General features: G+C 41.2%; 1 protein-coding gene across 1 annotated transcript in view; it reads left to right on the top strand.

Moving 5' to 3' along the window:
• The window catches only part of LOC141110176 (histone-lysine N-methyltransferase PRDM16-like), a gene marked incomplete at its 3' end in the record, with an annotated part of 503012 nt that overhangs the window by 140597 nt on the left and 336556 nt on the right, over positions 1–25859 (top strand).

Here is a 25859-nt window from a genome sequence, read left to right as displayed (position 1 = left end):
TCAGTTGAGTTCCGGGTCACGTGAGCGCTGTGAAAGCCAATGACAACAATCACAGGAACAGGATGCCACCTCCTTGTGTTAACATCAAGGAGAAGGAGTTAGGAGATACAATGTTATTTGATATTTGTCATGGTAACTATAAGCTAAACAACAAAAAACAGACAAAACGTTTTTCTTGTTTTTAATTTGCATATGGGTGGCTTTTGGAAGTTTTGTTCTCTTTGAAGAGATTTTCTGACACCAGTGAAGGGAATCTCCTCCATGGGGACATCAATAAAGCCTTTGGATAATAAAGAAGGCCTTGTGGTGTTGGCAAGAAGACTCGAGTAGGAAAGAAGGAGTGTCCACTGTCTACAAACCTGCAACTTTTGATGAATTGTGCAAAAGATGTTTATCGTAGGAGTAAACATGTAGATCAAGCCAATGTGTTTCAGGGGAATGGACTCCCCCTTCTTCAGGGCTGTTGCTGCATGCTAGTGGATGGGACTGGTTCCTAAAATAATATATTACTTAGGGGATTTCCGAACTACAGGATGTCAGAGTGCCAACTAGGGATTCAGAGGCAGCAGAGAAGAGGACATTTGGCGCCAAAGCTTTAAAGATGAAGGGGGAGTCTAGTCCACCGAAACATGTTGGGTTGATGTACATGTTTACACTTACAAAAAACGTCTTTTGAACTATACATCAAAAGTTACACTTTTCTAGACACTGGGCGCTCCTTCTTTCCTACCCAAATCGACCACAAGGCCGTATTGGAAAGGTAGCAGCCCAAGCCCCTAAGATGTTCTAGTATCACCTTCCAACATTGGGCGCGACCCACTGGAAGGGATTGCTTCCCCTTTGCCTGCATAATAATCCAACCACAACCATTGACTGATCCAGCAGTCCAGGGCGGTCTCCAACACAAATTAATAAAACCATGAAGCAGTTTAAAGCCTTCTCTACTCTGGCTGTAAGAAAAAAAAAAAAGTTTGTCTTTTGCTGGGCTCTAAATTCCTGTAGGGTTGTATACGAAATAGGCTATTTTGGTAAGAGTATATATAGCATGTTATAGCAATGTGCAAATGACAGATATGGGCCAAAACCTTATGGACCAGATATAGACCACCATGAGGCATGACCTTCCATCAAATAGTAAAGCTGGCCATGCAAGATTTTCATGCCAAGGTTTGAAGGTCATTCATCAGGACTTTCCATAATACCATCAGTGAATATACAAAATTGGTATGAAAGTCTGAAAAATTCTTGTTGGATTGCCATGATGACTATGTTGCAAATTGTAACATTTGATTTCAAGACGGAGGGAAGTAAATGCAATTCTGAATGGGAATCCCATTCGCAATTGGAATTTCCATTGATCAAGCTAGAAGCAAGAAAAATCTTGAATCCTTCTCCTTCAGTTTTCCTCGTCAAAACTATTGTCGATTTGATCACACTAGCCACTCGAAAACTGAACAAACTCTTTGAAAACAGTTATTTTCAAACCAAATTCTACCAGTGCATGGCTAACTTTTAGCTTGCCATTCGCTAGTAAAATTTAATTGAAAATTTTAGTTTTAAGAAAATTCATATGATTTTCTTATGGTTGGTCGGGTCAAAACAGTGACAAGAAAATTTGAAGGAGAAGAATAGGACTCTTTTTTTTTAACTAATAATTTTCCAACATTGCACGTGGTTGTGATTTGGAAAAGTCCATTCACTCCAAAAACCAATGTTAAAAGCAAAGATTTTTTTGCAGTCCTCTGGAGCAAATTCATCATGTCATCTAATGTAAAAATGGGAAATTTTGTATGAACGTTCGTACTGACGTTTGTTCAAAAAATCTACTGATGTATGGCCAGCTTTAGACTGGGACAATCTGATTTGTGATTGGAGCTTAACCGAGGCAAGCAGAAATTTGTCCTGGCCCTCCGCCTCCGCGATAAGTACCAGAATAATTAGATTATGAATGACGATGATGGTTAGCGCTCTTGGTCCTTGTTATGATATAAATCCCTCAGTCTGTCTTAATGGGAAATTATTTGGCCGCGCGTTCCGTCAATGTAAATAGCATTGAAATGACATCACTTGGCAGGGCCGTTGTGTTAGTGAGAAGGGGCTGCACCATCTTTCAAGTACATTTGGATCCCAATAGTAAATCATTATGCATTAAATGAGTAGAGAAAGATGTCCTGCAATGTGCACCGGGTTTTGTTTATTTCTTTAAGCAAACTTATGTAAACTACAGGATTGAACGTTATTTGTTATACTTTTTTTCCTCCTCCTCGTAATTTGAATTCAAATGGTTTGGATTTCAGTTTCCTTGTGCATGTTATTTTTTTTTTCACTTCATGGATTTATTTATATATAATATATATATATATATATATATATATAGATAGATATATAGATAGATAGATAGATAGATAGATAGATAGATAGATAGATCTTTCTCTCTCTCTCTCTCTCTCTCTCTCTCTCTCTCCCTCTCTCTCTCTCTCTATATATATATATATATATATATAGATAGATATAGATATAGCTATATCTATATCTAAATATATATATATATATATATATATATATATATATATATATATATATATATATATATATATATATATATATATATATACATATATATATATAGGTAGATAGATATAGATATATCTATAGCTATATCTATCTATCTATATCTATCTATCTATCTATCTATCTATCTATCTATCTATCTATCTATCTATCTATCTATCTATCTATCTATCTATCTATCTATATATATAGCTATAGTTATATCTATATCTATATATATATATTTTTTTATTTATATATATTTATTAATTTTATTTTTCATTTAATGTTGATTTTTATGCTTTGTATATATTTATTTATTTATTTTTATTTTAAGTTTGTTGTATTGAACGTTAAAATAAACTATACACAATAATAATAATAATAAATAATATAATAACATAATAATATAATAAATAATCAAATACAATAATAATACATATATAAAGAGTATGGTGGTATATATATATTATATAGTAATTTTATTTGCCTTTTTTTATTTCTGTAAGTCTTCTAATTTACATAAGCCGCATCTGCTTTGGCACACACAAAAAAAAAAAGAAGCGCACTTTATCCTTTCTTGAGTTTAATGCGATAATTACAGTGAATTTGTATCTGTAACTGCACTTCTACAAGAAGAACAGTATGTGACCACGTTGTGACCTTCGCAAAATGGCCAGTGTGTATAGAGTTGAACTTTTCACCGAACGCCTCGTCATAACTCACTCTTGGCTGTCTGCAGGCTTGGTGGGACCTTTTTTTGTGCCATTGGACACGTCAAGGAGGTGGCAGTCCCGCAGAACCTTATTGTCCGGCCATGGCGTTGCTCGAAGAGGATACAAAGCTCTTGGGTTTGATCAGCCGCGCTGTTCTTATCATGTGTACAATTTTCTATTTAATGAACCAGTTGTGGTTTGCCAAATATGGCGTCCTACTGAATAATCCTTAACCTCTACACCACCTTTTTTTAACCTCTATAACCTGGAGGAACCCTTGAAGTACTCGTTTTTCACTCAGGGAGCCCCTGCTAATAATTACTATATTCAGAGCTCACAGTACGATAGTGTCATGGATGTTGGGAATAATGCTCCCAACAACCAAGTTCAGTGGGAAGCCTTCCACTATACAGATAGCTAAAAAGATCATTGGTATTAGTAGTTACTTATCTGAGAGGCAGAAGCTGCTCATTGATCAGGGAATCCCTAGCAACCTTTGGAGGAATCCCAGGCTTCCATGGAACCCTGGTTGGGAAAAGCTTCTCTATACCCTCAGTACAGTAATTGACTGATGCTTGTATATTAAATACATCATCTTCAATTTGACTTCAGCAGTCAACGTTATTGAAAGTCGTTAAGTTCTGGGCTTTCCCCATCACTGACTAAACTGTGGAACGTGTTTCCATGACATGGTTGGATAGCGTACATTGACAGCTCCATCCAACATCATGTTCTGATGGAAAATTTGTCATCCACTTAAATTCTGTTGCATAATGATGGCATGGCTTTATGAGGTCATAAATTTATTTAGGGTTGGGTTGGACGTTTTAATAGCCAAAGGTCATAGAAGTCAGGGCGGTAAGGTGAATAGTTCAAGTACGCTTATGGAACAACTGCATCAGCCTCACTGGAAGGAAATGAACAGCTTGAGTGCACTACCAGAACCTTTGCAGGAAAATTCTGTCTTTGTAGGCCACCAAAGACGGAATTCCACCTTCTGAAATAAATTTGCTGCTAGACAGATAGATAGATAGATAGATAGATAGATAGATAGATAGATAGATAGATAGATAGATAGATAGACAGATTTCTTCTGTATTGAATTGTATTTCAACTGTACTGTCTGCCCTCAGGTTGTAAAACACTGCGCAAACTGTTGGCACTATATAAATCCTAAGATATATATATGTGACTGGCCGGAGCCACGTGACGTCACTCCCGCCAATGCGCGCGGCAACCGTCAGTGACGGCACACGCTGGGGGAAGAAACGGCACGGTGGTCCGTTCCTTCACAGCGCATGCACCGATGATGACATTGGCGCACTACAAGTGAAATATCTCCTAAACGGCGCATGTTTAGGAGATATTTCCACTATCTATAGGTAAGCCTTATTCTAGGCTTACCTATAGATAAAAGTAAGACAAAATGGTTTACAGCCACTTTGGGGGGGGGGGGGGGGGGTGGCAGTTGGAAACTTTTGCCATCCCCAACCACAAGTCCAAATGAGGCTTAAATTAGATTAAAAAGGCTACCAAGAAAGAAAGATTTGATAGGCCCTTACTAAGTAGATCTCATTTTGGTGGTGTGCTCTGTCTTTAGCAACTAAATGGAGAGATTCCGCAACTGATTTGATCAGAGAGAAAGATAGATAGATAGATAGATAGATAGATAGATAGATAGATAGATAGATAGATAGATAGATAGATAGATAGATAGATAGATTTCTTCTGTATTGAATTGTATTTCAACTGTACTGTCTGCCCTCAGGTTGTAAAACACTGCGCAAACTGTTGGCACTATATAAATGCTAAGATATATATATAAAGGTATTACTGTGCTAATAAACTACAGAAGAGCTACTAGCACCACAATTGACAAATATTGTGTAATGGATCAAACAATAAAAGTGCTTTGCTGACTTATGCCCCGTACGCACGATCGGACTTTCCGACAACAAAACCATGGATTTTTGTTCGAAGGGCGTTGGCTCCAACTTGTCTTGCATACACACGGTCACACAAAGCATTAGTAAATAGATAGGAAAGTATATTATATTTACTTGTTTTAAACCTCTTTTTTCACATTTCTTTAGTCACTTCCTGCTTTCTATGCCTAGGCAAAAGATGTCATACATCCCCGGGGGTCTTCAGGAGGGGAGGGTGGTCTTTCTCAGCTAAGCACACCCTCCTGCCTGCATGCCTGAGCTAAGGGCAGATGAATTCCAGAAAGTAAATGCTACATGACTCATTTGCCCTTACTCAAGATGGCCACAGCCAGAAATGCTAAGGGGAGAAATGGATGGATTGGGGGGGGGGGGGGGGTTGCTTTGAGTATTAAAAATGAATTAAATAGAGTTTTTGGTTTGTGGTGCTCAGATGCACTGAAGATATGCTTTAAGAAACTGACTGCTAAATGAGGATCTGTCTTCCTTATCACAACCCGAACAGTCTCAGTGTTTAAATAAGATAAGCTACACCCTTGGCTCCTCTTTAGGCATTCAAGTGGAATTTTTATTGCTGTCGGAGATCCATTAGAGAACTTTCCCCTCATTACCTGTCCTGCTGATAACATTTTACCAGAAAAGAAGTAGGGAGAACTCTTCAATATTTCTCTTTAGTGGAGTAGAGGAAGACTAGAACCCCCTTTCTGTCTAGTAAAGCCGTTGTCACTGGGACAGGAAGTCTCGGATTTGCATAACTCCTCCCAAGAACCGGCCCGCTGCTGGCATCAGGGCTGAGGACTCCTGAGAGGAGTAATTAGACAAGAAAAATAGAGACTTTCACAAGCCACATCCAAATAACTATAGATGAAGCCCTGTTCTCACAAGAAAACAATACGGGACTTTATTGGCTCAGCATAGGAGATGACAAAAAATTATAGTCAAAAATGTATTTGTACATGTTCGTACATAATCAAAATACTGTAGTTTATACACTTCCAGGTGCAGCTGTCAACTTGTTTCGCCAGAATATGCCTTCTTCAGGACCCAGTATATTGATCAGAAATCAGTTGACGTTGTGGATCGTAGACCCCGTACATTAGCCTCCGGGGCAGTCACAGGGGCATCAAAGACAAAACACCCCCTAGAGAGCGGGAGGGCATATGGCGAGTAGCACAGGCAAATAAAAACTTAAAATTACAAGGCAGATAAATGAATATGAATATGAACTTATAGTGGAATCCGAATAGGGCTAGGAAGGTAACTATGTGCCCAATAGATAAAGATATATAGGGTAGAACAGGGGTCTCCAAACTAAACAAACGGCCAGTTTACAGTACTTCAGACTTAAGGGGGGAGGACTGTAGCCATTATTTTAGTAGAAAAGGTCCCAATGTCAGTGGGAATAAACAATGCCCCACTTTTGGTGTCAATGGGAGGAATTGTGCTCCATCGTTGCTGTCATTAGGAGTAATAGTGCCCTATCATTGGTGCCATTAGGCCCCATTGTGGGTGTCATTGGGAGGAATTGTGCCCCATCTTTGGTGTTACTAGGAGGAATTCTGCCCCATCGTGTGTGTCATTGGGAGGAAATCTTCATTGGTGTCAATGAGGGATTTATGCCCCCATTGTTGGTATCAGTAGATGAAAATAAGGCCTCAAGGGCCGGATAAAACCAAGCAAAGGGCCACAACTGGCCCCTGGGCCGCAGTTTGCAGACCACTGGGCTAGAATATAGATGGCCAAAGAAAATGATCATAAACCCAGCAGGGAAAAACGATCGCCATACAATTAGTCGAATAGACATCCAATAAGCCCCCCAAAACACGCAAGGACTAAAGATCATCAAACTGCTCTCTAACTCGCCCCGCCGACCGCCATGATGCACGTGTACTTAGACAAGGTGCTGTGATGGTTTCTCAAAGCTTTGTACAGCAGCCTACCACCCCCCCCCCAGCCATGATCTACCTGCCTTGAGTAAAGAAGCACAGAGACCTAGAGATGATGCCACTGGGACTAAAGTAAGGTCCTATAAGCACGTTTTTCTTGCTTTCAACTAGAAAACTAAAGCCTAAAACATGCAAAAACGCCTGGACAAGCACTCAAAAAAAGACCAAAGAAGCTCAGCTGTGTGAATGGGGCCTCAGTGAGCAGTTACTGCCCTTTTAACTGCTGAACACTCAGAAGCAGGGAGGCAGTGTTGGAGGTCCGGCAGTTGACGGGGCAGCAGTAGTGGTTGGGTTGACCCTTCAAATAACGAAATGTCACATGTGGCACTTCTATGTGTAATATAAAATTAGTAGAGTTTCAAAAGAGCAACTTGATTAAAAAACATTCAGTAGAGTTGTATGGTACACAGAAGGCAGTTGATACATAAGTGATTGATTATCCTTTACTTCTTTTTTTTTCCTTTGAGTTATTAGTGATGGATGTTATCATCTACCCATCCTGATGCTAACACTGGTGTCCTTCACATCCCCCCTTAAAAACCAGTTTGAACAAATGTTTTTATTCCAAGGCCGGAGTGGAAGAATGGAGCTATAGTCATCCAAAGCCTTTTAAAAAGGCCCCGGCTTTGGTGTCACCGGTCCTCGGAGAGTTCTCTCTTCAGCAGAGCCTCTATTTCGTCTCTGTTTACTTGGAAGGAATAGCCTAGGGGCTGGTGGAGAGAAAACATCTGTGCGAAATAATCTATAGAGTTATCTATCTATCTATCACTCTTGTCGGGCCCAGTCTCTCTGGAGAGCCAGCTGAGAGACTTGTAATGAAAAGGCATCGCTGAAGAGGCTTTAGGGACAAATAAAGAGACATGTTAAAAGCTGGCTGAAAATGGATAGAAGACATTATGAGAGCTGAATAGCCTTCTTATCAAAATCCAATAGGATAGACACGGGCAACAGCTCCACAATTATTTTCCAACATACCAGAAAAAAAAAAGAATTTATCCCTCAACAACAAATAGATGTAATCAGCAGCATTAAATCTTCTGTGATACCAAGTGGAAAAAGGATTTTGTTTTCTTTTCATTCCTTCATGTCCTATTTTCTTCTCTGGTATCAAGAGGGCAAAACAAACAAAAGTCACAGCTTAAAAAAAAACAAAAAAAAAAACCTTTAATCAATGCAACCACCACTACATATATGCTATAATTTTTTTTATCACCTTATTCTAAAACGTGATCCCTATATTTATTTCTTTTTAATTTTAGATTCCTTATATTTATTTATTTTTAACTTTAGATTCTTTTCAATCTTTATACTATGAATTTGTAAATATTTATGTTTACTAACACATTTGTGCTAGTTTATTTCTATTTCCGTTATTTTTATTATATTTCTATATTATTTATTCATTTTTTATTTAAACCCTTTTCTTTTTTTTACATATTGCATATATATCTATCTATAGATATAGATAGATATATATCTCTAGATATAGATATAGATCTATATTTATATCTATATCTATAGATATATATATATTATATATAATTATATATATATGTATATATTCTATCATCTCTCCCTCTCTCTGTATATGTATATATATATATATATATATATATATATATATATATATATAATTTTTATTCTCATATTCTCTCTCTCTCTCTCTCTCTCTCCCTGTCTCTGTCTCTCCCTCTCTCTCTCTCTCTCTCTCTCTCTCTCTCATATCATCTCTCTTTCTCTTTGTATATGTGTATATATATATATATATATATATATATATATATATATATATATATATATATATATATAAAAACTATATATATCATTTTTATTCTCATTCACTCTCTCTCTCTCTCTCTCTTATTAGATTTGTATCAGGGCTGAGGTGTCTAGAAAGGAATTATAATTACTATTAGTTATCATTATTATTAATTAATTTATATAAATTTTAAAATAAATAATAATAAAAAATAAAAATAATAAAAAATAAAAATATATAGATATATAGATCTCTCTCTCTCTCTCTCTCTCTCTCTCTCTCTCTCTCTCTGTGTGCAGTGACAACCATTGGATAATATATCTATCTATCTATCGATAGATAGATAGATAGATAGATAGATAGATAGATAGATAGATAGATAGATAGATAGATAGATAGAGATATAGATATCTCTATCTATCTATCTATCTATCTATCTATCTATCTATCTATCTATCTATCTATCTATCTATCTATCTATCTATCTATCTATCTATCTAAATATATATATATATATATATATATATGTATATATATATATATATATATATATATATATATATATATATATATATATATATATATATAATTATTTATTTATCTATATTTTTATTACTTTATCTTACTTTTATTATTTATATATTTGTATTTCATTTTTTTTTAAATAAATGCATATAATACTTTTTCTAATAATTTTTCTATAATAATTTAAATTTACCCTATTATTCTCATAAATTATTAAAAAAAAAAAAAAAAAGAAAAGAAAAAAACAACATAGACAACAAAGTTTTTTTTGATGCATTATAATAATTTCTCAATCTTTTCTGTTTTTTTAACTCTTTTCATTTTTTTTTTTTATAGCAGCAGTTCTTGCATAACTAAAACTTTGACTTATTTCCCCATTAGCGCACTGTGGCACTTCTCATCAATTACAGATAATTCTCTCAGCTACATGTGAGGTTAAAAATGTCATTTTAATGCTGTGCCTGTTCTGGTTGTATCAGCACAAGATAATGGTGTTGTGTTCCATTCAAATATGCATTACCGAAACTATTAATCTCCTGTCATTTAAAATGAGATATGTAATACTTAAGGTCATAGCAGACATCTGATACCTCACTATTACATTGTTTCTCTAAGAGATGATTGATTGATAATTATGATAATTTGTGAAATGATTATTTGGATATGATAGGCGAGGAGTAGCCCTCCAGTACCTATTTATATAAAGGCCATCAGGAATGGCCTCTGGTAAGGTGGGACGTGGACGCGGGGTCTCCTGGATCCTGTCCCTGTGGGAACGGTGAGACTGATGAATTATAACCCGGATAAGACGGAGTGCAGACTTCAATAAGGAGCCAGGAAGTTGGCTGGAGAAGACCAGGCCCTGTTTGCTGTCTTTTTGTACGGCAATTATTGAGCCACACAGCCCCGGGCCATTGGAGGACGGAGGGACCTGTCACTCCAAAGACTGAAATCAGAAAAAAAAAATGTTTCTTTTCTTTTCAAATGGTTATTCATTGGAAATTATCTGGCCTTGGAAATGAAATTCCCTTTTTACAGTTCCGTGTGGCTGGCCCTTGTCTTGTTTTTATTGTTGCACAAACATGGCGGTAGCCTAGAGTATGACCTCCTATCTACGGAGAGACGGCCAGAAAGGGATGCCGAAAAATGTGACTTCTAACCAATGTGTACATACACATGGGGCAGAGATAAGGGGTGGGTAGGAGGGGCACTATGGTATCATGTGAGGAGGGAGGGTGTCCCGTAAGGAGATCGGGGGGGGGGGAATTTGTATTGTAAGGGGGAATTTGGGGGCGGCAGGGGGTAAGAATTGTTTGGGGGGGAGTATTTGGGGTGTGCGCTAGGAGTGGTGATTTAAGGGGATCTGTGTTGGGAGGGAGGATGGGGGAAGAGGATTCGTGTTAGGAGGGGTGATTGGGGGGTTTTGTGTTAGAAGAGGTGATATGGTAGAGGGGGGGGCGGAATTGTGCTAGGAGGGGGGACATTTTTCTTGGGGGGGGGGGGGAATTTGTGCTAGTAGGGATGATTGGAGGGTATTTGTGCTAGGAGGGGAAATTGTTTTTGGGGAAGGATTTGTGCTAGGAGGGGAGATTGGGGGAGGGATTTGTGCTGGGGGGGTTGGGTGTGGGGGGAGAGGATGTGTACTTGGAGGGGAAATTTTAAAGGTAGAGGATTTGTGCTTGAAGGGGTGAATTTATTGGGGGGGGGGGAGTTGTGCTAGTAGGGATTATTGGAGGGTATTTGTGCTAGGAGGGGAAATTGTTTTTGGGGGGAGGATTTCTGCTGAGAGCGGAGATTGGAAGGGGGATTTGTGCTATGAAGGGGGATTTGGAGTGGGGGAGAGGATGTATACTTAGAGGGGAAATTTTAGGGGTAGAGGATTTGTGCTAGAAGGGGTGAATTTATTGGGGGGGGGGGGGGGAGTTGTGCTAGTAGAGATGATTGGAGGGTATTTATGCTAGGAGGGGAAATTGTTTTTGGGGAGAGGATTTGTGCTAGGAGCAGAGATTGGAGGGGGGGTTTGGAGTGGGGGAGAGGATGTATATTTGGAGGGGGAATTTTAGGGGTATAGGATTTGTGCTAGAAGGGGTGTTTTTTTGGGGGGCATTTGTGCTGGGGGGGATTTGGGGGATGAGGGGCAAATATTTGTACTAGGAGAGGGGATTTCAGCAGGTGGGGGCGGATTTGTACTGGCAGGAGGGGGAATTTATGCGTAATCATGCAAATTATTGCTCAGTTTTGAGCACTTGGGGGATTTTTGCTGACACATCTTAGGGGGGAGCAGTTTGGCATGTTTGCCCTGGGCTCTAGATGACCTTGTCCCACCACTGCATGCACAGATAGGCATTTATAGGCAGAAAAAAACCCCAGAAAAACAGGGCCAGCGCATTCAGGAGAGGAGCATTTGGCCGCAAAAAAAGCCAGACGCTCCTAAACGTGCGCACTTGCGCTTAAGCTCTATGAAAACGAGAAATCAAGAAAGCACCGCTCTCCCAACCAGTTACTATACAGTAGTATAGACATCAAGACAGCTTCAGCCTATGAGACTCCGCCAAAGGCCATGCCCCTTGACGCGTTTCGCCCCGCTGCTGCCGCTCTGTCCAATGAGTAGAGAAAGAGCCGAGAGAGATGCTGCTCTCGTGCACATTGCTGGATTGAGATCGGGCTCAAGTTAGTAATTTGGAGGCTGCATTAAACTTGCCGACCAGGCATTTTTTCTGACATTCATGGTTTACAAGTATTTTTTTGCTAGAAAATTACTTAGAACCTTCAAAAATTATATATATATATATATATATATATATATATATATATATATATATATATATATATTTAGCAGCGGCCCCAGAGAATAAAATGGCGGCCATTGTAATTTTTAATGCCACACAATTTTTGGGGAAAAAATACACTTTAATAAAAAAAAAAAAAAAATGCACAATATATACCCCAATTGTTTTGTTAAATATGAAAGATGATGTTATGGCGAGTAAATAGATAACTAACATGTCACGCTTTAAAATTGTGCACACTCGTGGAATGACAACAAACTACGGTACTTAAAAAAATCTCCATAGGCGACACTTTAAAATCTTTTATAGGTTAACTGTTTAAAGTTAGAGAGGAGATTTTGCACTAGAATTATTGCTCTCGCTCTAACGTTTGCGGTGATACCTCACATGTGTGGCGGGAACACCGTTTACATACGCGTGACTCGCCTTTGTGCACGAGCACGGAGGGATGGGGGCACTTTATTTATTTTCTTCTTATTTCTTTTGTTTTTTATTTTTACACTGTCCCTTTCATTTTTTTTTTTTAAATCACTCCTATTCCTATTACAAGAAATGTAAGCATCCCTTGTAGTAGAAATGAGGAGGACAAGTCCTCTTTATGGAGAGATCTGGGGTCAAAAAGATCCCAAATCTCTCCTTTACTTTTAAAAACAAAAGATCAAAAAAAAAAAAATTGATCTTTTGCTTTAAATAAAAAATTAGTTTCCTTTCACTCTGGACCGGAAGTGACATCATGACGTCGCTCCGGTCCTCCAAGGCCATAGAGGCGAGTGCGAGTGGATTTCACTGCTATAAGCAAAATATTTTTACAGAATGACGATGTGTAGACACTGTGCATTGTTGTGATTAGCTGTGATTGGCCACAGCTAATCACATGGCACAAATGGGCTGTGATTGGCCCTGTCTGTACCATGTGATCACTGTGACCAATCACAGCTAGCAACACAATTGTATGCAATGAATGGCATGAAAGGAAGCCATTCATTGTTTACAACTATCATGAGGTCTGCTGTGATTGGTCACAGAGATCACATGTTACTGGCAGCGGTCTGGTACACTGATCAGTCATCTGTTGTGTCCGATGGACACAGATCTCGCCGGAGTGCAGCCCGTTCTCGGGAAAACATCATACGACATCGTTGACTTTGAGTGGTGATATCTGAATGATGGGTGCAGCTACAGGCATCATCCAGATGTCATCTTTTTCGTCCGGCGATTCTGTGCACCGTAAGAACAATCATAGCGGCCGTTCATCTGCTTGATCTTTCTTACAGGCGGTAAGAGGGGACAACCCCTCCCCTTCCCGTTGCCCTTCGGTGCTTCTAGCGGCTCGCCCGTGCGAACGGCGAGCCAGGGAATGAATCGGTCACCGCTGGAAGTTGAGCATCGAGATTTCTGGTGACCAGATGGTCCCCAGTCATCTCTATGACCCTCGGATGCCCAGACGCGACGTTATGACGTCACGGGCCGGTGGGGAGTAAACAATGCCGGGGACGTGGCTGGAAAGGCCGAGACAGTTCTTTTTTTTTTTATCTTGGTCTTTCCAGCATGGATGAGAGATGTGGGGTCTTATAGACCCCACATCTCTCCATAAAGAGTACCTGTCACACACCATTCCTATTACAAGGGATGTTTACATTCCTTGTAATAGGAATAAAAATGATAAAAAAAAAAATTAAGAGAAAGTGTAAAAATAAAAAAATTAAAGTAAAATAAACAATTTTAAAAAAAATGTAATGCGCCCCCTGTCCCCACGTGCTCGCGCACAGAAGCAAACTCGTATTTAAGTCGCACCCACATATGTAAACAATGTTCAAATCACAAATATGAGGTATCGCCGCGTGTGTTAGAGCGAGAGCAATAATTCTAGCCCAAGACCTCCTCTGTTACTCTCTAAACTGGTAACCTGTAAAAAAAACTAAAGCGTCGCCTATGGAGATTTTTAGGTACCCAAGTTTGGTGCCATTCCACGAGTGCGCGCAATTTTAAAGCGTGATATGTTTGGTATCTATTTACTCGGCGTAACATCATCTTTCAAATTATACAAAAAAATTGGCCTAACTTTACTGTTTTGTGTTTTTTTTAATTTATGAAACTGTTTTTTTTCCCCAAAATTTCCAAAATTGCTGCGCAAATACCGTGCGCCATAAAAAGTTGCAACGAAATCCATTTTATTCCCTAGAGTCTCTGCTAAAAAAAAAATTAAATAAATAACATATATAACTTTTGGGGGTTCTGAGTAATTTTCCACTGATACTGATTTAAACTTGTATACAAAAAGTTCCAGAAAAGGCCCGGTATGGAAGTGGCTAGAGAATAAAATGGAATTTTTTGCAATATTTTGTATCACACTGTATTCGCGCAGCAATTTTTTGTGGAAAAAATACACTTTAATGAATTAAAAAAAAAAAAAAAAAAAAAACAGTACAGTTAGCCCAATTTCAAATACAGACTCTCACAAAGTCAGTATTTGCATAGGGAATTTTGTGGGGGTCATGTGATGTTGTAAAGCAAAGAATGATTTTAAATGACTTTTCAAAAAAAAAAAATTTTTTTAATGTAACCTGACCTAGAGATCACGTCGCAGGGTGCTGTTTCTCTGCAAATACAGACTCTCAGAAAGATAATATTTGCATAGGGGATTATGTGAGGTCCTGTGGTACTATACAGCAAAGGGTGCTTTTAATTTTTTTTTTCCTTGTCAAAATATTTTATTTAATACATGCAAGGTGCTAACAGAAAAAATTGCAAAATAATAATTGAGTTGAAGCTCAAATTTATGGTGGTATATATGCATACTAAATGAGTATGGTGTAACCATAAATTTTCAAGGAAGTAAGTACAAACAAAGAAAAAGAAGGACAATTTTGGCTTTTAATTTTTTTTAATTTTAAAATTTTATTTGGTCTACAGATCATTTTGCAGGGTGTTGTTTCTATGCAAATACAGACTCGCACAAAGTCAGTATTTGCATAGGGATTTCTGTGGTGTCATGTGATGCTGTAAAGCTCAGGGTGATTTTGAACAATTTTTTTTTAAAAGGTTTTAAAAAAAAAAGGAAAGTTAAAAAAAATAAAAAATTAAAAGCTGGCCTACAGATCACGTTGCAGGGTGCTATTTCTCTGCAAATTACAGACTCTCACAAAGTCAGTATTTGCATAGGAAGTACTGTAGTGTCCTGTGGCGCTATACAACCTAGGGGGCTTTTGAACAACTTTTTTTTAAAAAGTTATCAAAAAAACTCAAGTTCCAAAAAAAAAAAAAAAAAAAAAGAAACCTGTCCTAGAGATGACGTCGCAGGGTGCTGTTTCTCTGCAAATACAGACTCTCAGAAAGTCAATATTTGCATAGGGGGTTATGTGGGGTACTGTGGTACTATACAGCACAGGTTGCTTTTAAACTACTTTTTTTTTTTAATTATTTAAAAATGCAAACGCAAAAAAAAAAAAAGATCAAACCTGATCTACAGATCATTTATTTCTATGCAAATACAGACTCTCAGAAAGTCAGTATTTGCATAGGGAATTCTGTGGGGTCGTGTAATGCTGAACAGCATAGGGTGCTTTTGAACAACTTTTTTTTAAAAGGTTATTAAAAAAAAACAAAACTTTTTTTTAAAAGGTTATTTAAAAAAAAAAAAAAAAAAAAAAAGCAGCCTCCAAAAAAAATTTAAAAAAATTAAATAATATGGTCTAGAGATCATCTAGCATTATCTGTGACTAACTGTCAGGCCGGTGACAGCTCACCATAAGTCAGCAATGAAGAGGCTCAGAATCCATTGTGCAACAATTACCCGCTCAACCCGGAGCATTAAGATATGGGCAATTTAACAAAGCAAGCCATTAGGGGCAGACAAACCTTAGGCCAAAATCATTTTTTCAGGTACCTTTGTTTATACCAGAGAAATTTCCTGGAAATTGTAAAAATATTAATTAAAGTTGATTTTTTTTTTTCTTTTGATTTTTTTTTTTTTTTTAATGTGTGATTGTAAGACTGAGTTTGCTTCACTGAGTCTGCCACAGAACGCTGCCTGTTCAGCTAAGAAGTCAGTTTTACAACATGAGTCTATTTTGGTTGTTAGACAGCCACTTATAAAAGAACCAGCAGTCCATTAATCCACTGAATGAACATATAGTAGAGTCAGTTCCCTCTCGAGGACAATAATACTGAGGTCAGCTTAAGCTACCATGGCAACTAAGTACTATTAAGAAGTTTGCATCCACTTTTTTTTTTTGCTAAAAAAAATAAGACTGAATAAAAAAAAAAAAAAAAAAAATTGGAATGTAACTAAAAAGGTGTTAATCTGTATAAATATGACCGTTTATTGAAAAACGCTGCTGAAATTATTATTATTATTTTTTTTTTATTTGCATTTTATTATCTCGTTCCAGTTATTTGGTGCGTCTGCAAGGCAAGCTGACTTAATACTTAGAGGATCATTTATTAATTTAGCATTTTAAACAAAATTCCTGTTAAATTAATGTTCAGGAAAATAGAAAAAGAAAAAAAAAAAAAAAGAAAAAGAAAAAAAAAACACCATTTAGGCCCCCATTGTGCATTCATGCCAAAATTTTTAAATGCATTTTAAAAGTTTACTAATATTTCCTTAGCTGTGTTTTAAGATTTAATTTCCATAATCCACACTGGATATCAGGCTGAGGGTGTCAGGACTGTTAGCCATGTTCCCGAAAAGCCATAGTACATGCGTGTGTAAAAATTAGATCATGTAAAGAGAGGTGGGTTTACTGGAAGGGTGAGACCAAGAAAGCCCTTAAAGCAGACCTTCGACCCCGAAAAACAGTTGGGGGTGTACCTGGCTCTAGCCCCCTCCTATCTACCCACTAGAAGTGAGATGAAGGAAAAAGCATTTTGTGGCCCAGGGATAAACCTGAGTCACTGAATACTGGGTCAGGGTTATTAGAGGCGAGGGCTGGATGACTCATCCTGGAAGCTCTCTGGTGCCTCCCCCTGGTATATGGAAAATTGGAGAACTTTCTGGAACTAGTGGGTGGAGGTAAGGAGGAGCTTACCACAACTGGATTTTTTTTTTTTAAAGTTCTGCTTTATTTTTTTGTGCTCCCTCTTTTCTCACCTGGGCGTGGATAAAAAATAATAAGGCCTTCCACACTGGGCACCTGGACATTGCACACGCATGCTCTAATGTGCTAAAAGGCTCTCCTGGGCCTCCGGACCCAGCAGAGACCTTCAGCACATCTGCACATGCGCTGGTTTCCATGCACGAGTGCGTGAGGACAGTGCGGAGAAGTAGGTCCAGAACCCCTTTCACTGCACATGCATGAGCACAGCACCTCAGGGCTTTGCCAGATCCCAAAGGCCAGGCAGAGATCTTCAGCACATCCTCCAAACTATCAAACATGGTGGAGCTTTTACGGGGGGGACGGAGCCACGATCAAGGGGACTGATGTTCCTCTTTAACCACTTGTCTACAGGACCATTTTTGGAGTATCTTCGGTCAGCTGTGGAAGTGACTGGATGGCTTATCAGCTTCCAGAACCACTTCCACTTAAAAGCCCATCACAAATTTAGACACACCACGTTGAGAGTGTCTTTGAAATCCTTGTGTCCTTCAACCACCGTTTATAAAGACAAGTGGTTAAAGCTGAACATTTCGCAGATATAAAAAACCCATAAGCATACAGTTGTGTAATCATTAATACATCATTATTATTATTATTTTTATTATTATTATTATTTTTATTGCAAGCAGTGCAAGAACCTGAATGTAACCAGGTATCAGCTTCCTGCAGTCTCCGCACAGCAGGGCTGGAGTTTGAGAGCAATAGGCAGCACAAGGAGCCAATCAGATAATATGTTGACAGAGTGACAGAGAGATGCATTCATCACTGTGCTGCTTCTCCTTTCACTATCCAGTCACTAGTTGGGGGCTCGTCCGGGATGAGGATAGTGAAGTAGGTTGAATGATGCTGGTGATCAGACCGAGGACATCCAGCAGCAGACAATATGTACTGTGGGTGAAATACCTGGATTGTAGGTGAATATTGCAACAAAAGCTGTTTTTTATCTTTTAGTGGGCGATTTCATTTTATTTTGAAGTTTTTGGCTGGTAATCACTAATAATCATTATTTTCTTTTTTTAATACAAGCAGTGTAAGGACCTGAATATGGCCAGGTATCAGCTTCCTGCAGTCTCTGTACAGCAGGGCTGGAGTTTAAGAGCAAAAGGCAGCACAACAGCGGCGGTGCATCCATAAAGGGCGCAGGAGCGCCGCCCTCCCTCTCCTGTCACTTGCTCTCTCACATAGATAGATTCATGCATTGCATGAATCTATCTATGGTCGCCGCTGCCGCCCCCTATTCATGTGCCTGGCCCCTTGTTGGGCGCCGGGTATATGAATTACAGCGGCGGAGTTTCTTTGGAAGCGCCTCATTAGAGCCATAGGCTCTAATAGGCTTCCTGATTAGAACCATGGGCTCTAATAAGCTTCCAAAAGGGTAAACAGTGGGCTCACTGCAGTGCGTTTGCTGATTACTCATTGGTGTGTTAGGGAACCGAATACATCGCTTCCCTAACACTGACCCGCCTCTCAGCCAATCAGGTTGCTCAGGTCTGGTTACCTGTCACCTGATTGGCTGAAACAACAGGTGCCGCTATTGGACGCCTAACAGGAGGAGAGGACGGGAGAAGTGCAGGAGACGCATGAAGGACCCCACTCGGCGTTGTCACCCGTTGCCCCACAAGACAGGGTAAGTGCCGGGCAGAAGGTGAGCGGGCGGGGGGCACACTGTCACACTGGCAGAATTTGGCACACTGGCAGCATTTGGCACATTGGCAGCATTTGGCACACTGGCAGCATTTGGCACACTGGCAGCATTTGATGGGCACACTGGCAGCATTTGGCACAATGGCAGCATCTGTTGGGCACACTGGAAGCGTTTGATGGCACAGTGGCTGCAATTGATGGCACAGTCGCTGCGTTTGATGGGCACATTCGCTGTGTTTGATGGCACAGTCGCTGCGTTTGATGGGCACAGTTGCAGCATTTGATGGCACAATGGCAGCATTTGATGGCACAGTGGCAGCGTTTGATGACACAGTCGCAGCGTTTGATGGCACACTGGCAGCATTTGATGGCACAGTGTCAGCTTTTGATGGCACAGTGGCAACGTTTGATGGCACAGTGGCTGCAATTGATGGCACAGTGGCTGTGTTTGATGGCACAGTGACAGCGTTTGATGGCACGGTGGCTGTGTTTGATGGCACAATGGCAGCGTTTGATGGCACAATGGCTGCAATTGATGGTACAGTGGCTGTGTTTGATGTTTTTTTTTCAAAAATGTTTCAGTTTGTTTGTGCCCCCTCAAAATTTTTTAGCACCAGCTACCACTGCAGCACAAGGAGCCAATCAGATGATATGTTGACAGAGTGACAGAGAGATGCATTCATCACTGTGCTGCTTCTCCTTTCACTATCCAGTCACACATTGGGGGCTTGTCCGGGATGGCATGGAGAAGTAGTGTGAACGATGCTGGTGATCAGACTGAGGGTGGGGACTGATGTGATTGTACATTATCTCACAAAAGTGAGTACACCCCCTCACATTTTTGTAACTATTTTCTTCTATTTTTTCATGTGACAACACTGAAGAAATGACACTTGTCTACAATGTAAAGTAGTGAGTGTACAGCTTGTATAACAATGTAAATTTGCTGTCCCCCCAAAATAACTCAACACACAGCCATTAATGTCCAAGCACCTGAACGACGGCAACATACAGGGATACACAATGTAATACTGACATATAATCACACACATAGGTTGGACTTGATGGACTCGTGTCTATTTCAGCCTCACCTACTATGTAATTGATGGCGCTAAGTACCTGTACTAAAAATTTAAATAAAATTCATGTAGAACGTTTATCGGAAATATCCGATGTTTTTTGCGTGATTCTGCTTCCCCTGCCCCCCCCCCCCCCCCCCCACCGCCCAACTTCGCATCTTTGCGTCCAGCGGGGGTTCCGCCCTCCGCAGCGCGGCGGCAATGGCTGAATTAAATAAAGAATGGCAGCACTGATGTGTCTGAATGACTAATCCACTTGTGGAGTTTATCACAGAGATGATTAGAAGGTAAAAGAGCCTGCAGCCTTTTCCAACATGCCGCAATGCCCAGGAGACTTGTGTGAATCTGCTGCCAGCCGGCCCTTGTCAGAGCAGAATCAGCGGCAGGAAGGTCGTGTGAAAGAAAATCTACAGCCATCAGGAAGTCCTTGGCCTTCTACCCTCCCTGACATCTCCTGACAAACCTTAAATCATGAAGGCAGACAAAACATCAGTGATCTGGGGGGGGGGGGGAGAGAGAATCGCCCCTGGGACACTCATTTTTCCTCCACTAACCCCCCTTCTGTCACACAATGCTCCTTTCATATCGGGGCTCATCAGTGGAGGTGAGGCCAATGTAGCTCGCGGGCGGCCAGGTCACAGATAGAAGACAGAATTCGGACATGTGTGCCAGTATCATATAAAGTATGAGTATCGGTCAGTGGAGGGAATACAAAGTTGGTGTAACTTAAAAACTTTATAGGAAATGTATAGGGGGTTTTCTACATATTTATTATGATCAGAACAAAGAAATAAATAAAAAATGTTCAAAATTTTATATATATCTATAGATATATCTATATATCTATAGATATAGATAGATCTATATATATATAGATCTATCTATATATCTATAGATATATAGATAGATCTATCTATATATATATATAGATCTATCTATATATATATATAGATAGATCTATATATAGATCTATATATATAGATCTATATATATATATAGATCTATATATCTATCTATATTTATATAGATAGATTATATGTATATCTATCTATATAGATAAATATATATATATATTTAGTAAAGAAAAATAAAAGTACAGTGGAACCTTGGATTACGAGCATAATCCGTTCCAGTAGAATGCTTGTAATCCAAATCACTCGCATATCAAAGCGAGTTTCCCCATAGAAGTCAATGGAATCGAAGATAATTCGTTCCACATTGACTTCTATTGCATGCAATACCGCATGTGGCCAGAGGTGGGGGGGGGGGCGCAGGTGAGCCTCGTAAATACTCAGGGACAGCTTGGCTGAACTCGGAAAGCCTCAGAAAGGCTCGGAAATACTCCGTTCCCGGGTTTTCGAGTATTTCCGAATGGCTCAGAACGGCTCAGAACCGTTCCTGAGTGTCCCCGGTGCCCCCCGCACCTCTGGCCAAATGCAGTACTGCACACCCCATTAGCTTGAATTCAGCTCATTTTGCGAGACAACACTCGTAAACTGAGTCAGAATTAAAAAAAAAAAAGTTGCTCGTCTTTCAAAAACACTCATTAACCGCGTTTACTCGTAAACCAAGGTTCCACTGAATTCCATATTCATATTCTGCATACTTCTTTAGAGACAGCAGGGGGCGCTCTAATCTCCTTTGTAGGTTTAGCATTGTATCGTTCCCAAGTCCAGTGTTCAAAGCACATCACTATGTCATCACAACAGTGACTCCTCCCCTTAAAGTGATATTAAAGCTTCAGATTTTTTTTTTACATTAAAATAACAAACATGTTATACTTACCTGCTCTTTGTAGTGGTCAGCAACCCTGAGCCTCCTATTCTTGGGTCCCCCCCCCCGCTGGCGCTCCTGGCCGCTCCCTCCTGCTGAGTGTTCCCGCTGAAAGCAGCTTGTTATGTGGGGGGCTCCCAGGCCCACTCCCGAGCCGCTTCTCTGTGTGTCCATTCATACACAGAGCCAAGGCTCGGACCCACCTCCATCTCTCCTCGTGGGCTCGCTGGCTCTGATTGGTAGCAGCAGGATTTAATGGCTCCCATTGCTGTCTCAGCCAATAAGGAGGGAGAGCCCCCGGATTCACCCGGACGGTCCGGGTTTTGAATCATGTGTCCGGGTTTCAGTCCACCTGAAACCCAGAAATATTATTCAAACAGGAATGAGACTTGGAACAGGGCTTGACAGGAGGGCAGGGGGGCACTATGTGCGCCACATTACTATTCTCTTTGGAGTGCCCAGGTCTGTTACAATACTATAGTGTATACTAAAAAAAAAATGTTACTGTGTTCGTGTTTGGCTTAAAGAAAAAGTGGCAACCCTAGTAGTGTGTGCTCTGTATGCTCTGTGCTTGTGAATGTGGTGTGTGCTCTGTGCTATGTGCGTACTGTGTGCTCTGTGATGGGTGTGGTCTGTGCTGTGTGTGTAGTGTGTGCTCTGTGCTGTGTGTCTAGTGTGTGCTCTGTGTTGGGTGTGTAGTGTGTGCTCTGTGCTGTGAATGTGGTGTGTGGTCTGTGCTGTGTGTGTAGTGTGCTCTGTGCTGTGTGTGCTCTGTGCTGTGTGTGTAGTGTGTGGTCTGTGCTGTGTGTGCTCTGTGCTGTGTGTTAGTGTGTGCTCTGTGCTATGTGTGGTCTGTGCTGTGTGTGTAGTGTGTGGTCTGTGCTGTGTGTGCTCTGTGCTGTGTGTTAGTGTGTGCTCTCGTGCTGTGTGTGGTCTGTGCTGTGTGTGTAGTGTGTGCTCTGTGCTGTGTGTCTAGTGTGTGCTCTATGTGTAGTGTGTGCTCTGTGCTGTATGTCTAGTGTGTGCTCTGTGTTGGGTGTGTAGTGTGTGCTCTGTGCTGTGAATGTGGTGTGTGGTCTGTGCTGTGTGTGTAGTGTGCTCTGTGCTGTGTGTGCTCTGTGCTGTGTGTGTAGTGTGTGGTCTGTGCTGTGTGTGCTCTGTGCTGTGTGTTAGTGTGTGCTCTGTGCTGTGTGTGGTCTGTGCTGTGTGTGTAGTGTGTGGTCTGTGCTGTGTGTGCTCTGTGCTGTGTGTTAGTGTGTGCTCTGTGCTGTGTGTGGTCTGTGCTGTGTGTGTAGTGTGTGCTCTGTGCTGTGTGTCTAGTGTGTGCTCTATGTGTAGTGTGTGCTCTGTGCTGTGTGTCTAGTGTGTGCTCTGTGTTGGGTGTGTAGTGTGTGCTCTGTGCTGTGAATGTGGTGTGTGGTCTGTGCTGTGTGGTGTAGTGTTGCTCTGTGCTGTGTGTGCTCTGTGCTGCTGTGTGTGCTCTGTGCTGTGTGTCTAGTGTGTGCTCTATGTGTAGTGTGTGCTCTGTGCTGTGTGTCTAGTGTGTGCTCTGTGTTGGGTGTGTAGTGTGTGCTCTGTGCTGTGAATGTGGTGTGTGGTCTGTGCTGTGTGTGTAGTGTGCTCTGTGCTGTGTGTGCTCTGTGCTGTGTGTGTAGTGTGTGGTGTGCTGTGCTGTGTGTGCTCTGTGCTGTGTGTTAGTGTGTGCTCTGTGCTGTGTGCGGTCTGTGCTGTGTGTGTAGTGTGTGGTCTGTGCTGTGTGTGCTCTGTGCTGTGTGTTAGTGTGTGCTCTGTGCTGTGTGTGGTCTGTGCTGTGTGTGTAGTGTGTGCTCTGTGCTGTGTGTCTAGTGTGTGCTCTATGTGTAGTGTGTGCTCTGTGCTGTGTGTCTAGTGTGTGCTCTGTGTTGGGTGTGTAGTGTGTGCTCTGTGCTGTGAATGTGGTGTGTGGTCTGTGCTGTGTGTGTAGTGTGCTCTGTGCTGTGTGTGCTCTGTGCTGCTGTGTGTGCTCTGTGCTGTGTGTGTAGTGTGTGCTCTGTGCTGTGTGTGTAGTGTGTGCTCTGTGCTGTGTGCGCTCTGTGCTGTGTGTTAGTGTGTGCTCTGTGCTGTGTGTGCTCTGTGCTGTGTGTATAGTGTGTGCTCTGTGCTGTGTGTGCTCTGTGCTGTGTGGTGTAGTGTGTGCCCTGTGTTGTGTGTGCTCTGTGCTGTGTGTGTAGTGTGTGCTCTGTGCTGTGTGTGCTCTGTGCTGTGTGTGTAGTGTGTGGTCTGTGCTGTGTGTGGTCTGTACTGTATGTGCTCTGTGCTGTGTGTGCTCTGTGCTGTGTGTGCTGCGTGTGTAGTGCGTGATCTGTGCTGTGTGTGCTCTGTACTGTGTGCTCTGTGTTGTGTGCTCTGTGTTGTGTGTGCTCTGTGCTCTGTGTGCTCTGTGCTGTGTGTGCTCTGTGCTGTGTGCTGTGTGTGCTGTGTGTGCTCTGTGCTGTGTGTGCTCTGTGCTGTGTGCTCTGTGCTGTGTGTGCTCTGTGCTGTGTGTGCTCTGTGCTGTGTGTGCTCTGTGTGCTCTGTGCTGTGTGTGCTCTGTGCTGTGTGTGCTGTGCTCTGTGCTGTGTCTCTGTGCTGTGTGCTCTGTACGTGCCTAGTGCTGTGTGTGCTCTGTGCTGTGTGTGCTGTGCTCTGTGCTGTGTCCTCTGTACGTGCCTAGTGCTGTGTGTGCTCTGTGCTGTGTGTGCTCTGTGCTGTGTGTGCTCTGTGCTGTGTGTGCTCTGTGCTGTGTGCTCTGTGCTGTGTGTGCTCTGTGCGTGCTCTGTGCTGTGTGCTGCTCTGTGTTGTGTGTGCTGTGTGTGCTCTGTGCTGTGTGTGCTCTGTGCTGTGTGTGCTGTGCTCTGTGCTGTGTGTGCTCTGTGCTCTGTACGTGCCTAGTGCTGTGTGTGCTCTGTGCTGTGTGTGCTCTGTGCTATGTGTGCTGTTCTCTGTGCTGTGTGTGCTCTGTGCTGTGTGCTCTGTACGTGCCTAGTGCTGTGTGTGCTCTGTGCTGTGTGTGCTCTGTGCTATGTGTGCTGTTCTCTGTGCTGTGTGTGCTCTGTGCTTTGTGTGCTCTCTGTGCTGTGTGCTCTGTACGTGCCTAGTGCTGTGTGTGCTCTGTGCTGTGTGTGCTGTGTGTGCTCTGTGCTGTGTGTGCTCTGTGCTGTGTGTGCTGTGTGTGCTGTGTGTGCTCTCTGCTGTGTGCTCTGGCATGGATCAGGAAGTGACATCATATCCTCAAACAATACAAAAAGACATCAAACCCCAAACAGAAACACTAACACATCAATAACCATCTACATTCCATTCATCTCTTTTATATACAATGTATAATAAATGGATTTCTTCCTCGCTGTGTGTACTGTATCCCCCCCTCCTCTGATCTCTCACTGACGGTCCGGCATTTTCTGCCCTCCTATAAAGAATAGAGGGGACCTCGTGGTGTCAGCGGCGGATTCTAATTGGCCGTTTCCTCATTACAATCCTCTGACCGCTGACAACCACGTTCTTTACACGGGATATAACATATATATTGTATATATTGTATATATTAGTCCAGGTAAGAAGATGGATCGGTCCTGAGTGTGAAGAATCCACAGTGATGAAAAAAAAAAAGAAGAAAAAACCAGGAGACGGATTTATTAAAAAAAAAAAAACAACACTTCTAGCGCGTTCTGGAAGCCAGATGGTCGCTTCAATAAAATGCGGAGCTTTCAGGGTGTTGCGCAATATTTCTTTAATTAGAGCGCCCCGGCCCGGCTGGAATAAAAGACAAACAGGAGGGGGTGGCGAGATTCGATTGGCAGCCAATTAGGTATTTAATTTTGAAGGAGACGGGGACTCCGAGTCTAGTTATTTATCAATGTCGCCGGCTGAATGTGCGGGAAAAATGTATTACGCCAATCGATCCAACACGTTTCTTTTGGTTTGTTTTTTTGCACCAGAATGAATCCCTACCGGGTTTTTGCAGGTAATTTGGTCTTCATGGAATTGCACAGGTTATCATTTTATTCCAGTAAGGGTC

This window comes from Aquarana catesbeiana, linkage group LG10, assembly GCF_042186555.1.
Source record: "Aquarana catesbeiana isolate 2022-GZ linkage group LG10, ASM4218655v1, whole genome shotgun sequence".
NCBI classification, from domain to species: Eukaryota; Metazoa; Chordata; class Amphibia; order Anura; family Ranidae; genus Aquarana; species Aquarana catesbeiana.
This window is presented reverse-complemented; position numbering and strand designations above follow the sequence as displayed.